This window comes from Cajanus cajan, chromosome 3 (genome assembly GCF_000230855.2).
Source record: "Cajanus cajan strain Asha chromosome 3, NIPB_CcT2T_4, whole genome shotgun sequence".
In the NCBI taxonomy this organism is placed as follows: Eukaryota; Viridiplantae; Streptophyta; class Magnoliopsida; order Fabales; family Fabaceae; genus Cajanus; species Cajanus cajan.
Genome location: NC_138519.1, coordinates 52,874,688 through 52,892,390, shown reverse-complemented (window position 1 = coordinate 52,892,390; position 17,703 = coordinate 52,874,688).

Here is a 17,703-nt window from a genome sequence, read left to right as displayed (position 1 = left end):
TTTTACTTGAATATAAAAGCACGCTTCAAAGGTTTCTTCTTAAGACCTTCCTTTTACTGCTTTCTATGTGTATATTTAACTGTCATCATGTAGATAGTTAAGTTATAATTGTTTAGAATAAATAGGGGTAATTTAGTAATTTCGCACTATTATTTTTAGAAATAATCTGTCATAGGGAACCCGAAAGGGGCACTGTGGGGTGCTAACACCTTCCCCACGCGTAACCGACTCCCTTACCCGACTCTGGTTGTCATGGCCGAAGTCGATTTTTGAATCGATTGCCTTAAACTTATTTTTCCAATGTTTTGAGTAAAACATTGGTGGCGACTCCATGAACCCTTCCTTTTTATGAAAACCGCTAATCCATGGAGGGTCCCGCTTGGGATTAACATGGATTGGTGAGCCTTTTAATAAAATTGCTCGTTTGACAAGGTCTCAGTTTGAGAATAAGTCATTCTAGCAATCCATATTTTTAAACAAATAAAAGAGTCCAACCATCCATCGCGAATGCCGAAAGCCCGTTTCGGGCCGGTGGCGATCTCAAATAACCTAGGCAAAAGTTAGGACAAAGCAGCATCCCGAGATGAAAACCGAAAGGCGGCTCAAGAAGATCATTTAATCAATATGCAATCCCAAGTCATCGCTTAACTTTGAAGGAAATAATAAGCTAACGCGGAAAATGATTTCCTCACTTTGAATGTGCTTGTTCATCAGCCTAAACCACTAGCCTACCCCGGCCATCCATTCTTCTACAAACCATTTTGAAAAAATCCTTTCTAACAAAATTTTTACAAATATATATATATATATATATATATATATATATATATATATATATGTATATATCCCCTTCCTCTCATTCCTCTTGACCTACATGGCATTAAGATAAATTTGAGAGATACACGGAATATGCACAGTGAACACTCACAAGGAAAAGATGGAGGTGTCCTAGAACAAAGTCTAGGTACACCTGATCTAAGGGCTAACATATCATATTCGGTACAAGCGAGAGGGACGAACTACACAAACCTCAGATTCACAAAAAAGCAACACTAAATTTGACACGGCTAAAAGGCTAACAATCCATGTCATTGATCAATGCGCATAGATTAATTTCTTGAAAGTAAAATCAATCTGCATTTAAGCATTAGCATAGAGGCATCATTTGCATAGCATGCATAGGGCACAAGTGTGCACAAAAGGGTATAACTTCACTTTATATAAAAATAATAATAATAATAAAAAAAATCCAATCCATTCCTATCTTGCATTTTCATGTGCATCCATGCATCCATACTCACCATGGGGCATCCACAACCATCCATCAATAATCAAACAATCAAACATCAATGAATCAAAAGGACTCCACAACAAGCGCCTGGAGAGGCATCACAATACTTACACGACAGGGGCACATCAATCATCTCCTGCCCATCCACCTAGGGGCATTCTTTCATCCCATAATACCGACAAGAAAAGCCAAAAAGGAAACACAAATTCCAATTGACAACATTCGAACAAAAGATAAAAGCAACCCAAATTAGAGGCATCACGACACACCTCCTGCCCAACATCCTTGGGGCAATATCTACCAAAATTCAAGAAAATCAATGAGGGCACCGACAGTTTCCTCAAAATACAACAAAGGTCTGGAGAGACTGTACTCACATCCCAATCCGGTATACGACAAAGCCTTGAGGGAAAGGTCTGGAGAGACTGTACTCACCTCCCAATTCGGTATACGACAAAGCCGTGAAGGAAAGGTCTGGAGAGACTGTACTCGCATCCCAATCCGGTATACGACAAAGCCGTGAGGGAAAGGTCTGGAGAGACTGTACTCGCATCTGTCGCCACCCGCCGAAACAGACCTTGGCATTCGCGACGATGGTCGGACTCTTTTTAAGTTTTGAAAAATGATGGATTGTTAGAACGACTTATTCTCAAACTGAGACCTCATCGAACTAACAATTTTATTAAATGATTCACCAATCCATGTTAATCCCAAGCGGGACCCTCCATGGATTAGTGGTTTTCGCAAAAAGAAGGGTTCTTGGAGTCGCCACCAATGTTTTACTCAAAACATTGGAAAAAGGGATAAGGCAATTGATTTTCGCAAATCAACCTTGGCCATTACAACCAGAGTTGGGTAAGGGAGTCGGTTACGTGCGGGGAAGGTGTTAGCACCCCACAACGCCCCTTTCGGGTTCCCTTTCGGGGAGCAAGCCACCCTTCCGACTTGTAGCGTCTTCAGGTGGGAAAACTGTTGAGTAGCCTCTCTAGGTTGAGTATTAGTCGTCGCCTCTCCAGGCTCGTCGCGTGCCTCGGTGTTTCTGACAACCTTGGTAGCGTGAGTTTGCCCTCTCCAGGGTCTGCGGTTACCGTGTTTCTGACGACGTTGGCCGCTGCATACCTCCGTGTTTCTGACGACGGGGTAGCTGAGTATTAGTCGTCGCCTCTCCAGGCTCGTTGCATACCTCGGTGTTTCTGACAACCTCGGTAGCATGAGTTTGCCCTCTCCAGGGTCTGCATGCCTCCATGTTTCTGACGATGTTGGCAGCTGCATACCTCCGTGTTTCTGACGACGGGGTAGCTGAGTATTAGTCGTCGCCTCTCCAGGCTCGTCGCATACCTCGGTGTTTCTGACAACCTCGGTAGCATGAGTTTGCCCTCTCCAGGGTCTGCGGTTACCGTGTTTCTGACGATGTTGGCCGCTGCATACCTCCGTGTTTCTGACGACGGGGTAGCTGAGTATTAGTCGTCGCCTCTCCAGGCTCGTTGCATACCTCAGTGTTTCTGACAACCTCGGTAGCATGAGTTTGCCCTCTCCAGGGTCTGCGGTTACCGTGTTTCTGACGACGTTGGCCGCTGCATACCTCCGTGTTTCTGACGACGGGGTAGCTGAGTATTAGTCGTTGCCTCTCCAGGCTCGTTGCATACCTCAGTGTTTCTGATCACTTTGGCAGCTTGAGTTTGCCCTCTCCAGGGTCTGCGGTTTGCCCTCCCCAGGGTTGCATACCTCCGTGCTTCTGGTCACTTTGGTAGCGTGAGTTTTCCCTCTCCAGGGATTTGTGATGATTTTGTCTCCACAGTCCACGATGCTGCTTCGACGGTTGTTTTTGATTTTGATGCCGCTGAGGGCTGGATAACGCAGGGATCCGTCTAGGGGATGTGCAGTTACTCATAGGTTCTTGTGTCCCAACTTTCCATTGCGTAGTTGGTACCCACTGGGGAATTTCTGATTCCTTAGGGATGCAGACACAAAGATGCTCTTTCCGAAGTGAGCGATGCCTTATGATTGGCTGACGTCCTTTCGACGTTGGTGGAGTATCCCGGTTATCCTTATTCGGGTGACTCTTTTGATTTTCTGGTTTTGTTGCCTCTGCGTAGGCTGTTATCCGCTGGGGGATTCTGTCGTTTTGATCTTGATTGGCCTCTTCTGTTAGGAGGATTATCTTGACGTTCGGTGTTTGGCTGAATGCCGAATTCCGTTTGGGGAATGGTTATTGATGTTTTTGATTTTTCTCTTTTTGAAGGAGTGCCTCTGAGTAGGCGAATGATCTTGATGTTCGGTGTTCGGCTGAGTGCCGGATTCCGCTTGGGGAATGGTTATTGATCTTTTTGATTTTTTCTCTTTTTGAAGGGGTGCCTCTGAGTAGGCGAATGGGGATTGAGGATCTTATGTATCCCAGAGTATTATTTAGAAAGCCTCTTCAGGCTTAGCTTCACTCGTCGCTCGAGTTGGAAAGCTATCTTCCACTGAGGAAGTCTGAGTCCTTTGACTCGGATATTTCGTTTGGATGATCATTGCTTCCATTGGGGGATCTTACTGATCTTGCTTTGATAGCTCTTACTGGGGATTTGGTCCAAGAGTGTGAGCTGAGAAGTCTCTAGGGAGTATTATTTCAGCAAGCCTCTCCAGGCTCAGTTATTCTGTACGATTTATTGATTTTCTGTTCAGCCCAAGAGTACAAGCTGAGATGTCTCTTGGGGAGTATTATTTCGGCAAGCCTCTCCAGGCTCAGTTATTCTGTACGATGCGGTTGATTTTCTGATTTTTTGCCTTTTCTGTCGATTTGCGGCTTTTTCTGTTGACTGCTGTCATACACAAGAAATTTTTCCTACTTTTCTATTTTATGCGACTGCCTCATGATAAGGTCTTTGAATGTGCAACTAATGTGTGTGTGATGCACAAATGCAAGTTTAATCATTTTGTTAATGTTTTTTTTTTTTTTTTTTTTTTTTTTAGAAAAATGAATGGCTCTCCCTATCCTCCTCTTCTTGGAGGAATTTCTGTCGTCGACGCGAGGGAATATTTTTGTGAGCCTTTTACGCAGGAGATTACGGATTTTATAGGAACCCCTCCAACTTTCTTTATTGACCGATTATTAAAGGAATTTCGTACAATTTTTTAGAAACACCAATTTAGAGGCATAATCACATGGTCAAGAGAGAAGAGAAATGAATAGATATTTTATTGATATTCACAAATGGTTTTACAGAAAGATATACAAAAGGAATTTCTGAAGAATGGCTGGCCAGGGTAGGCTTATATACATCAGGCTTAACAATTATATCTGTAATCGTTGCTCTTACGTTCCCCTAATTGCTTCGGGTGAGATGCCTGAGCCAGGAGTGTAGATACTGCAAGATGCTTGCTTCTAGAAGATAATCACCTGAACCGCCTTTCGGTTTTCGATTCAAGTGATCGTTGCTTGCTTTGTTTTTGTATCTTATTCTTTTGGCCCTAATTTTTGCCTAGGACGTATCCTAGCGGGGATAAATTCGCCTTTGTTTTGCCTAGTACCCTTGTACTGGCGGGCTTTTTATTTTGCCCTAACTTTTGCCTAGGACGCCCTTTTCGGGTTTTCATCCTAGCGGGCCTATGCAAGCAACGTCTTCAAGCATAGTACTTTTTTACCACGTCAGCGTTGACTGGGTATCGAAGTTCTTCTCCATCCATGTCCGTGAGGATCAATGCTCCTCCTGAGAAGGCTCGCTTTACCACGTATGGTCCTTCGTAATTCGGGGCCCACTTTCCGATTTTGTCCTTTTGAGCTGGTAGCAACTTCTTCATTACCAACTCTCCCTCATGGTAGACTCGAGGGTGGACTTTCTTGTCAAAAGCCTTTTTGATCTTCCTCTGATAGGCTTGACCATGGCATATGGTGTTCAGCCGTTTCTCTTCGATAAGATTCAACTGGTCGTATCGGCTTTGAACCCATTCTGCCTCGGAAAGTTTTGCTTCCATGATTACCCTTAGAGAAGGTATCTCGACTTCGACAGGCAGAACTGCCTCCATCCCATAGATGAGGGAGAATGGAGTAGCTCCTGTAGATGTACGTATTGAAGTCCTATAACCATGAAGAGCGAAGGGTAACATTTCATGCCAGTCTTTGAATGAGACAACCATCTTTTGCACTATTTTCTTGATGTTTTTATTGGCTGCCTCGACTGCCCCATTCATCTTTGGCCGATATGGGGAAGAGTTGTGGTGTTGGATCTTGAATTCTTGGCACAGTTCTTCCACCATTTTTTTATTCAAATTAGATCCATTATCAGTGATGATTTTATCGGGAATACCGTATCAGCATATAATGTTCTTCTTGATGAAGGATGTTACCACCTTTCGGGTCACGTGAGCATACGATGCCGCTTCTACCCATTTGGTGAAGTAGTCAATGGCCACAAGGATGAATCTATGTCCATTGGATGCTTTCGGCTCGATGGGTCCAATAACATCCATGCCCCACATTGCGGATGGCCAAGGTGAAGCCAATACATTGAGTGGAGTCGGTGAGACATGAATGTTGTCGGCGTATGCTTGACACTTATGGCATTTTCGCACGTACTGGTAACAATCCCTTTCCATGGTCGACCGTGTGCTAGGTAATCAGCTAGGGTACTGCCCTTGATGGCCTTTTGTGTGACATGTATGATGTCGAATTCTGATAACTATACTTGCCATCGGGCAATCTTCCCAGTGATTATTGGTTTGTCGAACACGTACTTAATTGGATCCATTTTGGAAACCAACCAAGTAGTATGCCTAATCATATACTGCCTGAGCCGTTATGTTGCTCATGCTAACGCACAACATGTCTTTTCTAACGGCGTGTAGCGGGTTTCATAGTCAAGAAATTTCTTGCTCAGGTAGTAGATGGCTCGTTCTTTCTTTCCCGTTTCATCTTGTTGTCCTAGCACACATCCCATGGACTCATCAAGCACGGTTAAATAGAGGATTAATGGTCTTCCCTCGACAGGTGGCACCAATACTGGTGGATTGGCCAAGCACTGTTTGATCTTGTCGAAAGCTTGTTGACAATCCTCATTCCAAGATTCGGAATGATTCTTGCGCAACAGCCTGAATATTGGTCTACACGTGTCGGTCAACTGTGCGATGAACCTTGCGACATAGTTCACCCTGCCGAGGAATCCTCTTATCTCTTTCTCGGTCTTAGGAGGAGGCATTTCCATTATTGCCTTCACTTTATCGGGGTCCACCTCTATGCCTTTTTCACTGACGATGAACCCGAGAAGCTTACCCGACCGAACTCTGAAAGTACACTTAGCCGGATTTAGCTTAAGCTGATACTTGCGAAGTCGGTTGAATAATTTTCTCAAATATTGGATATGGTCCATTTCGTTCTTTGACTTCGCGATCATGTCGTCCACGTATACCTCGATTTCTTTGTGGATCATGTCGTGGAATAACGTCACCATCGCTCGTTGGTAGGTGGCACCCGCATTTTTGAGTCCAAAAGGCATCACCCTGTAGCAGAAAGTGCCCCAGGGTGTAATGAAGGAAGTTTTCTCGCGGTTCCACATTCATCTTGATTTTGTTGTACCCAGAGTACCCATCCATAAAGGAATAGAGTGTGTTCGTGGCTGTATGATCCACTAGTGTATCGATGTGTGGTAAGGGAAAATCGTCCTTTGGACTGGCACGATTCAGATCACTGTAGTCAACACAAACTCTAACCTTTCCATTCTTTTTAATGACTGGCACGATGTTAGCCAGCCATTCGGGATACTGAGATACAACCAAGAATCCCGCGTCTAATTGCTTTTCGACCTCCTCCTTGATCTTTAAAGACCACTCGGGCTTGATTCGTCGGAGCTTTTGTTTGACGGGTCGAAACCCTTCTTTCAATGGTAACTTGTGCTCGACGATGTTAGTGTCCAAACCGGGCATATCACGGTACGACCATGCAAATACGTCCTTATATTCCCTTAACAATTGGATCAATTGTGCCCTTATTTCATCACTGATATGGGTCCCAATGTTGACCTCTTTTATCTCTTGGCCCTGCCCCAAATTCACGGCCTCCAATTTCTCTTGATATGGTTGGAGTAGACGAGCTTCTTGATTTAGCAGTCTTTGCAGATCCGGAGAGATGGTCTCCTCATCACTGTCCAACTCAACCCATTCACCCTCAACTTTCAGATCCCGGTCGGAGCGAACAATCACAGACATAATTGTTTTATTGGTTCTGTTTTTGGTTTAGAATTATTAATGTTAATGAGAGAAAGAGAGAAAAGAACAAATGAGAGAATGATGTGTGAAAAATGCCTCTTTATTGATATGTATAAAAAACTGTACAAAAAACCCTTATTTACATTAAAAGGATCTCATGATCTCGGGTACTGATCATGAGTCCCAGAAAGAAAAGAAAAATGTGGAGGGGCCCTATCGTGGCTTGCTCTTCTCTCTACTCCTGCTTCGGCAGAGGATTCTTGCTCACATCGGGCGCTGTCGAATCAAAAGTGATCCACCCAGCATCGATAAGGTCTTGGACCTTATATTTGAGAGCTCTACAGTTCTCCGTTGAATGCCCCGGTGCCCCCGAATGGTATAGACATTTGTCTTGCGGATTGTACCAATCGGGGTAAGGTGGATCAATTTTCCTTGGTGGAATGTAAGCTAGAAGATGAGCTTCCACTAGCTTCGGCAGGAGGTCGCTATACGTGGTCGGAAGTTTATCAAACTTCTTCACAGGGTTGTATTGCGACTTTCCCGACTTCGAAGTGGAAGAAGATGAAGAAATAGTTACGGCATTGACTCCTCCCTCCTTCTTCTTCCCATAGGTCTTCTTAGCTTCAAATGATTGGGAAGGCTTAGCTAGCTACCCGCTTTTCAGCCCTTGTTCCACTCTTTCTCCAATGGTGATGATGTCCGAGAAGAGCGTTGTCGTGTTCCCTATCATCTTGTCATAATAGGGACTGGTCAACGAGTTTATAAATAGGGACACCGTCTCCTTATCCAACAGCGGGGGCTCTATTTGTGCTGCCAATTCCCTCCATCGTTGGGCGTACGCCTTAAAGGATTCATCATTTTTCTTGCTCAAGGCTTGAAGATCGGACCTATCGGGTGTTAGGTCGATGTTATACTTGTAGCGCTTGAGAAATGCGTCGGCCAACTGCCTCCATGTACGCACCTGATTCCCATCCAGCTGCATATACCAGTTGAGTGCGGTGTCAGCCAAGCTCTCTTGGAAGCAATGGATTAAGAGCTTTTCATTAGTGGCATATGCAGCCATTTTTCGGCAATACATAGTGAGATGACTTTTGGGGCAAGTCGATCCCACATACTTTGGGAAATCGGGCACTTTAAATTTGGGAGGGAATTGGATGTCCCTCACTAAGCACATGTCGGCGGCATCTTTGATATCAAAATCATGCCCCTCCATAGCCCTCAGCCGGTCCTCGAGAGCGTGGAATTGCTCCTTTGAAATCTCGGGCTCTCTAATTGTAATCCCCGTCCCAAGGGGTACAGCTCGCGGAGGGTCTTGCTCTTCCTCATGATCCTCCTCATGATGGGACTCATGGTCACTGTGGTGAGCCCCGTGCATGTTTTGGTGACGCATGAGTTCCATCATTTGCGCCATCTGCTCCTTGAGCTGTGAGAGCTCGGCTGTAAGCTTCTTATTTTGTTCCTCCAACGCGTCCATCTTCTTGAGTTTCTGCGCGCGCGTGAGGACAGAGAGATGACCAGCCACTTTCTAAAATGAATACTTAATCTAATTAGTTTATTTATGGAATGAATACACACTTGACATGAGCTTGGTAACCCTCCATCTTTAAGGCGCTGCCTTTTTAAGACGGAGGTTTATCACCCTCCTTGACTTATGACCTCTCCCCAACGGAGAATCTCAATAGTCGTGGGTCTCTTTCACTCATGTCAAGGGGTATTGGTGAGCCTAAAATGAATGATTATGAGGATGCATGATGTCTTATTGGTAATGATGCACATGCTCCTTACTTTTATTATATTTTCACACATGGTCTTTCCTCTCATGTCATGACATTTTTCATGCATGGGGGTTATTCTTAGACCTTATCACGAGGTTTATTATTAATGCACAATGTCACATAGACCTATACACAAACAATTCACTCATCCACGAACAGTCACGAGCGAATCACGAGGTAGGGGTATCCTGCAGAAAAGTGCATATTCAAGGAGGTTCTAACTGTTCTCACTGGTCTGAGGCCCCCAAGGTGCCCCCATTATAGGGACCCAATCCCTCTCGTCGTAAGTCGATGGAAAGTTCCAACGCACTATCGGACTTGAGTTCATGGTTATCACCTTGAGTGATGCTTTCCGACAACGGTCTACGGGCACCTATAGACCCATTCGACAACCGGCCGTACTAACATCCACTCCCTATGGCTTTCCACTCATGCCCCCGGGTATAGAGGGAACTGTTGTGTGCAAAGGTTTGTGTGCAGTTTTTATTTCAAACAATTGCAAAAATTTAAACATTCAACAGTTATTAAAAGCCACATAGATAAAACATATTATCATACAAGCGAGGGGTAATGAAGTAATTTTAAACTATTATTTTAGAAATAATCCATCACTAAATGGGACTGACTCTCGAGGCTTCCCCAGTGGAGTCGCCATCTGTCGCCACCCGCCGAAACGGACCTTGGCATTCGCGACGATGGTCGGACTCTTTTTAAGTTTTGAAAAATGATGGATTGTTAGAACGACATATTCTCAAACTGAGACCTCATCGAACTAACAATTTTATTAAATGATTCACCAATCCATGTTAATCCCAAGCGGGACCCTCCATGGATTAGTGGTTTTCGCAAAAAGAAGGGTTCTTGGAGTCGCCACCAATGTTTTACTCAAAACATTGGAAAAAGGGATAAGGCAATTGATTTTCGCAAATCAACCTTGGCCATTACAACCAGAGTTGGGTAAGGGAGTCGGTTACGTGCGGGGAAGGTGTTAGCACCCCACAATGCCCCTTTCGGGTTCCCTATGACGGATTATTTCATAAATAACAGTGTAAAATTACTAAATTACCCCTATTTATTAGAAACAATTATAAGCGGAATATTTACATGATGAAAGTTCTAAATATGCAATGCAACAATCAGAAAGCGGTAAAAGAAGGGATTTGGAAAAGAAACCTTTGAAGCGTGCTTTTATATATTTAAACAGACGTTAGGAGGCTTTTTGGCGCTCCTTCCCACTACACGCTCGCTCGTTCCTTCCCTAAAAATAATTTTTACTCCGGAAATCAAAGAGATTTCCCTTCGACTAGTTCGAATCCTCAAGCTAAATGCTCAGAACTCAAGAACTTCGTCGGATCGGCTCTTGGAGAGATTTCTAGGGCAGAACACTGCTCAAAAACCCCAGAATACTCAGCCAGAGGGTCCAGAAGTCTGGAAAAAGTGTGTGAGGACGTGCAAATGACGTCCTATTTATAGGATTGGGGCGCAATACGGCCTGGGAGGTCAATACGGCCCGTACTGGGTTTTTGAACTACAGTACGGCCGTATTGAATTTGGTACGGCCGTACTGAAGTTCAAAAACTTCAGTACGGCCGTATTGATTTCACTACGGCCCGTACTGAAGTTTTTTGAACTACAGTACGACCGTATTGAATTTGGTACGGCCGTACTGAAGTTCAAAAACTTCAGTACGGCCGTATTGAGTTCACTACGGCCGTATTGCAGTTCAAATGGCTCAGTACGGCCGTACTGAACTCCAGGGAGGGCGTATTGAGCTCCAATCCTCACACACCCTTATTTTGAGCTACTCTAAGACTCCTAGACCTACAGAGAATCATCCTAGGGTCTTCCAGGAGTCCTTCTGGCTGACTTTCCTTCAGTCTTTGAGAGTCTTCGAGCTTTATTTCCGACCCGGACAATTTTAGGGGTCTACAACATCCCAATCCGGTATACGACAAAGCCGTGAGGGAAAGGTCTGGAGAGACTGTAGTCACCTCCTAATCCAGTATACGACAAAGCCGTGAGGGAAGCTGATGGAACTAGGTGAGGAGATTGATGATTCCTTCACTTGCTCCATGCTTAGGACCATGAATGCTATTGAGGTTAAGACTCCAATGACTCTTTGAAGCTCCTTGAAGTGTTCTTCAATGGAGAAGAAGCCTTGAAGTGGCTCGGTTACTCCTTAGCTTGAGGTAGAAGCTTAAGGAACCAAGGTAAGGTTGAAGCACCTTTGGAGAGAACTTAGGAGAGAAAGTTCTCTTCGGTTTTTGTGACTCTTGATTTAGAGAGAAAATTCAGATTTCATTTCTCAAATTGGTCAAAAGTGTTTTACAATCAAAGAATTACAAGTTTATAGGAATAGGAAACTTAGAGAGCAAGCTAGTCTTGACCATGGTTCACTAGGAACCATGGTTGAGTCTAGATAAACCGTCCAAGGTCAAGAGGCTTGGAGAGCAAGCTTCTCACTTGGCTTGCTTGGTAAGCTAGCCAAGGAGAAGCTTGTGCTTCAAGCTTCCAAGCTTAAGAAACTCCATGAATTTCGTCCAAGTGTGAACACAAGTGTGAACACACTTCTAAGGTGGGTGGCTTCTTGGAATTAATTTACTCCTTTTGATTTGAAAATGGTTAATTTGGTTTAGTTAGGTTCATTCAATGGGAATGGAACCTAGCTAAATCAAATCTATGAAAAATTAGGAGTAAAATGAGTCCAATATGAAAAATTTAGCCTAGGACCACCTTTGGCTAAATTGCTAGGAGCACTCTCTAGCTTACTAAGGACACTCTCTAATTTGCTAATGCCACTCCTACTAGAAAACTAAGAAAAGAATGTATTTCTAGGTTAGGTTAAATGGAATCAAAGTGTCCAAGTAACCTACCCTAGAATCAATATACAATAGCTACTAAAAAGGGAAATACAGTGCCTTACAAATACAAAGGCAAAAATAACCTATACAAAAGAAACTATGTACAAAACATATGAAAAGGTCTTGAAGATCATCCCATTCCTCTTGGTTCTTTTATGATATCACCTCTTGGATTCCTTGGCCTTGGCCATAGTCTATCAGAAGCTGAGCTACGAAAATACTCCCTCTTCAACAAAGCTACAAATAAAAGAACGCACTATCACGAGAGAAACAATGGAGCATCTACATGAAAATCGAAGATTAGGTGTACAGTTCGTCAGCCTTGCTACCCAATAGAGTATGCAACCAACACTTAACTACTCTAAAAGGCAAGGACACGAGCAAGTACACCTATCCAAAAGAAGGAACGTAGAAGCGCCAACACCAAAGAGACGAGGAGGAGACCTGGACAAAATGTCTACGTCTTTACTTGCCTTTGGAAAAGCAACACATAGCTACTACAAAGGACAAGTAAAGAGGGGCAGCTGTAGACACCCAATTTCATCCGGGGGAACACAAACAAGGAAATGAACCCCCGTTATGAAGGGAAAGAGCTCCCGAAGCAGGCAAACAACAAGACAGGATATCAGAAGGCCTAAAGGTCAAATAAGGAAGTTTCAGTAGCCCGGAACGGGCTGTTCCAAAATCGAAACGGGCCGTTCTGAACCCCGGAACAGGACGTTCCAATATCAGAATGGGTCGTTCCAATTTGTCTAAAACACCTAAAGATCCCTCTTCTGGAACGGGCCGTTCCAATACGAGAACGGATCGTTCCAATTCCAGAACGGGTCGTTCCAAACAAGTCAAATTCGGAACGGGCCGTTCTGGAAAGGGGAACCTTGTGTTAATTTCCACTCTGGAACGGGTCGTTCCGTTTTTAGAATGGGTCGTTCAAGGATGTGTAATTTGCGCATAATTACTGAACCAGAACGGGCCGTTCCGAATTCGGAACAGGCCGTTTTGGCCCACTTCTGATTCCTATAAATTGAAGCCTCGAGCACAGTTCTCAGGGGGGCCAGAGAAATTTCGAATAAGACTCCTTTGAGCACGAAAATTCTCTATCTCTCTCCCTTCTATTATATTTCTTGAGATTTGTGTCACATCTCGATCTTCTTTCTCCCTCCTATTGTATTTCTTGAGATTTGTGAGACATACTGTAGTGTGAAAGGTCGCCACAAAGCACCTTCTCCATATTTGAAGATTCAATAAAGCTCGTTCAAGAGGTATTTCAGTCAATCTTCTTCTCTTCCTTTTATTCCTCATCTTTATCACTTTTTTTGTTATAATAAACGTCATAATGTAAATATTTTAGGGTTAATCGCTTAATATTTTAAGCATGTAAATAGTTATTAATAAAGGGGATCTAATATTTAATTTATTAATTCTTATCACGTTAACTTCATCATAGGATACCGATTGAGGGTGCTGTAGGGGTGCTTAATACCTTTCCTACACGTAACCGACCCCCGAACCAAATTCTGGTTATAAAGGCCATTATTGGATTTCTTTTTAAAAAATCTTTTCTTTTTCCAATGTTTTGAGTAAAATATTGGTGGCGACTCCATGAACCTATTTTTTAAAACCATTAATTAAGGATTAGTCTGGTGTCCGGGCATTCCTTAATTGATGAGATTTTCAAAAGGACGTCTAGACCATAGGTCGCAAGATCGGAAATTTTTGGGTTGCGACAATGGTTGAATGACTAATTTGAGTGAGGTATCTAGTTAGAGATGTAGTCTTTGACTAGGTACTGGAGGGTGCGTGGTACTTGGAGGACAGTGGGTGGGCTAACTGTTTTCTATTTGGGCTTTAATTGGACCGGTAATTCATATTTTAACTAATTTGAATTTTCTGAATCTAATTATTCCAAATTTTATTTTCAGGGCAGTTTAATAATTATCTAGGCTTGGAATTAATTTATGGACTTCAAGTGGAGCTACCACGTCATCTGCCATGTCACTACTGCACCATTTTCCACCTCAGCATTCATTTTTAGTTTTTAGTCTATTTTATTGTAGTTGGGTCAGACTTGTAATGGTTGGGGGCCCATTTCCGTTTTAGCTCATAGGACCCTAGGGCAGGGCTGACTTGGCAGCCAGTAGCATAAGAAATCTGATGTGACTATGTTTTTGCTTCTGTAACTACAGTTTACGTTTTGCTCTTTTTTATCTTTGGTTTTTACGTTTTTCTTTGCTCTCTGTTGGAGTTTTACGTTTTGCTTCTTCTCCAGTCAGTCACATTTTGTTTTCTTTCTCTTCTCTGGTTGTAGAACTTGAGCATTTATATTTGAAGAATACATATTACTCTTCATTTGTTGTTCTCCTTCCTTGCATTTTCGTTTCTATTTTCACTCTATTTTCATTTTTGTTATCATTTCTGTTTTCATTTTAATGGAAGGCTAAAAACCCTTGGGTTGGCTCCTTGAGCAGATTGCAATATCTATTTGAGGTTTTATTTGTATTTGAATCTGTGTTCTGCTTTGTTCTTCTTCATTGAATCTCTGAAACGTTTCTGAAACCTGTTCATGCTTAATGAATCAGGTTGCTCACAAGTTGCTTAATCTTGTGGGGAGGTTTAATGTTGTATACGTTTGCTTAATTCGTGTAGGGAAATCTTGAGTTAATCTTTGCTTAGTTGGTTAACTCGGATGGAACAAGGATTAAGTTATGAACAGAGAAATCTTTTGAGAACCAGGGATAAAAGAATTGCAATCTGAACAGGGAACCAATCCGTTTTACTTGTTGTTTTATTTCGTTTTATTGTGTTACAAACTGAAAATCCTGAACCAAACCCCCCCCACTTCGTGTGTTTAACTTTAACAGTAAAAGACGGTCCTTGGGAGACGACCTAGGAGTCACTTCCTAGTACTACATTTAATTGCATTTATTTGACCGGATACGGCTTTGATCAAGGTGCTTGGGTTACCTCTTACTAGGGGGATTGAGTTTAGCATTAGTCTGGTCCCTAGTGTAGGCTCAGTGTCGGCTGCTCCCTATAGGAAGGCCCCAATAGAGTTGGTTGAATTGAAGTGTCAGGTGGAAGAGTTGAAGAGAAAGATTGACTACTTCCCCTATGTTTGTAGCTACCTTATAGTAGCATACTTTGCTTCTGTAACTACAGTTTACGTTTTGCTCTCTTTTATCATTGGTTTTTACGTTTTTCTTTGCTCTCTGTTGGAGTTTTACGTTTTGCTTCTTCTCCATTCAGTCACATTTTGTTTTCTTTCTCTTCTCTGGTTGTAGAACTTGAGCATTTATATTTGAAGAATAAAGATTACTCTTCATTTGTTTTTCTCTTTCCTTGCATTTTTGTTTCTATTTTCACTCTATTTTAATTTCTGTTTTCGTTTTAATGGAAGGCTAAAAACCCTTGGGTTGGCTCCTTGAGCAGATTGCAATATCTATTTGAGGTTTTATTTGTATTTGAATCTGTGTTCTTCTTTGTTCTTCTTCATTGAATCTCTGAAACGTTTCTGAAACCTGTTCATGCTTAATGAATCAGGTTGCTCACAAGTTGCTTAATCTTGTGGGGAGGTTTAATGTTGTATACGTTTGCTTAATTCGTGTAGGGAAATCTTGAGTTAATCTTTGCTTAGTTGGTTAACTCGGATGGAACAAGGATTAAGTTATGAACAGAGAAATCTTTTGAGAACCAGGGAGAAAAGAATTGCAATCTGATCAGGGAACCAATCCGTTTTACTTGCTGTTTTATTTCGTTTTATTGTGTTACAAACTGAAAATCCTGAACCAAACCCCCCCACTTCGTGTGTTTAACTTTAACAGTAAAAGACGGTCCTTGGGAGATGACCTAGGAGTCACTTCCTAGTATTACATTTAATTGCATTTATTTGGCACCGTTGTCGGGGACCATCGGTTCCTGTTAAAGGGTGTGTGTTATTTGTTTTTTTTGTGTGTGTTTAGTGTTTTAGAGTTTCTGTTATGATATGTCCTGTTTTTGGTGTAGTGTTTTAGTGTATCAGTATATCAGTATATCAGTATATCAGTTTTAGTGTATCAGTTTTTATTTCAATTTTGTATGAATTTTGTGTATCAGTTTGGTGCTTGCGTTTTTGTGTCTCATTATATGTTATGTTGTTAAGCCTGATGAACAGTAAACCAATGGAACAGTAACTCGAATTTGGTTTTTGGTGCATTTGCTGTCTGATATCTATTGCATTCCATAACTCATTGACCAATTATTTTGATTCCATTTGGTGTGCTAAGTCATTGTTGTGTTGTGTTGAGTTTCAATTCTTGCATAAGTGTTATTTAATTTAGAATCCAAAAAATCAACTGAAAAGAAAATCTGGTGCATTTTGGCTCAAAATCTGGTGCGTTTTGGCTCAAAATCTGGTGCATTTTGCTCTGTTTTTGGTGCATTTTCTGGTCTATTTTTGGTGCGTGTTCTGTTTCGGTTTGGGCATGCTCTGTTTTGGCTTCCTATTACTCCTCTGTTCAGGTGCCAAAAATGTGGGAAATTGGTGTGCAAGTGTTGCAAAATCTGGTGCAATTTGGTGCGTGTGAATAGTGCTGAATAGTGCCAAAATTTTCCAATTAATTGTGATTTTTGGTTTTGATAGCTAGAGTTGTTATTTTTGCCTAAATTTTTGTGTGGTAACTACTTTCAACCTATATTTTGTGTAAAAAATAGCTAGGGTACCTAGTTTGGTCAAGAATTGGAGATACCAAAATTTTTTAAAATTATTTTCAGCAAAACTTCAAAGGGCCATAACTTTGGCTCTGGTTATCGGAATTAGGCAAACTTTTTTTTCATTTTGTGTAGAAAAAAAGATCTATCAAACCCACACGGCCACACCTTGTGGCCCCAGATAGATCTTCAAAAAAACTTCGTTTACTATTTCTTTTTTATTTTTGAATTTATATTTCACTATTTTTCCAAACTTTTCTTAAGTAGTTCTGTAGCTAGGGTTTGAATTTTGTTCTCAAATTTTTTGTGGTAGTTTATAATCATTTTAGGATGATGTTGGTGCATTATTTTTGATATTTTCTGAGTTTTCATGGAAATTCCCAGTTTACCCCTACTGTTCACGTGCCCTGATGCATGTGTTGCATGTAGTGCATGACTAGGAGAAACCCTGATTTTTTGCATCCATTTGATCCTGAGATTGATAGGACATTCCATAGACTAATTAGAGAGCATATCATTCCATCTTTAGATAGTGATATTCATAGTCATAGTCATAGTGATAGTGTAAGTGTTGCATCTGAGATAGATTCAAGCCAAACAGAAAACATGGGTGAACAACCTTATAATGGACCCCGTGAGAGGACTCTTAGGGAGATGGTTGCACCTGATTTCACATATGAAAGTCTATGCATTCAATACCCTGAGGAAGATGTTCCTTTTGTGCTTAAAACTGGACTAATCCATTTGCTGCCTAAGTTTCATGGTCGTCCAGGTGAGGATCCACACAAGCATCTCAAGGAGTTCCACATAGTTTGTTCCACCATGAGGCCACATAATGTCCATGAAGATCACATCTACCTGAAAGCATTCCCTTTTTCATTGGAGGATCTTGCCAAGGACTGGTTGT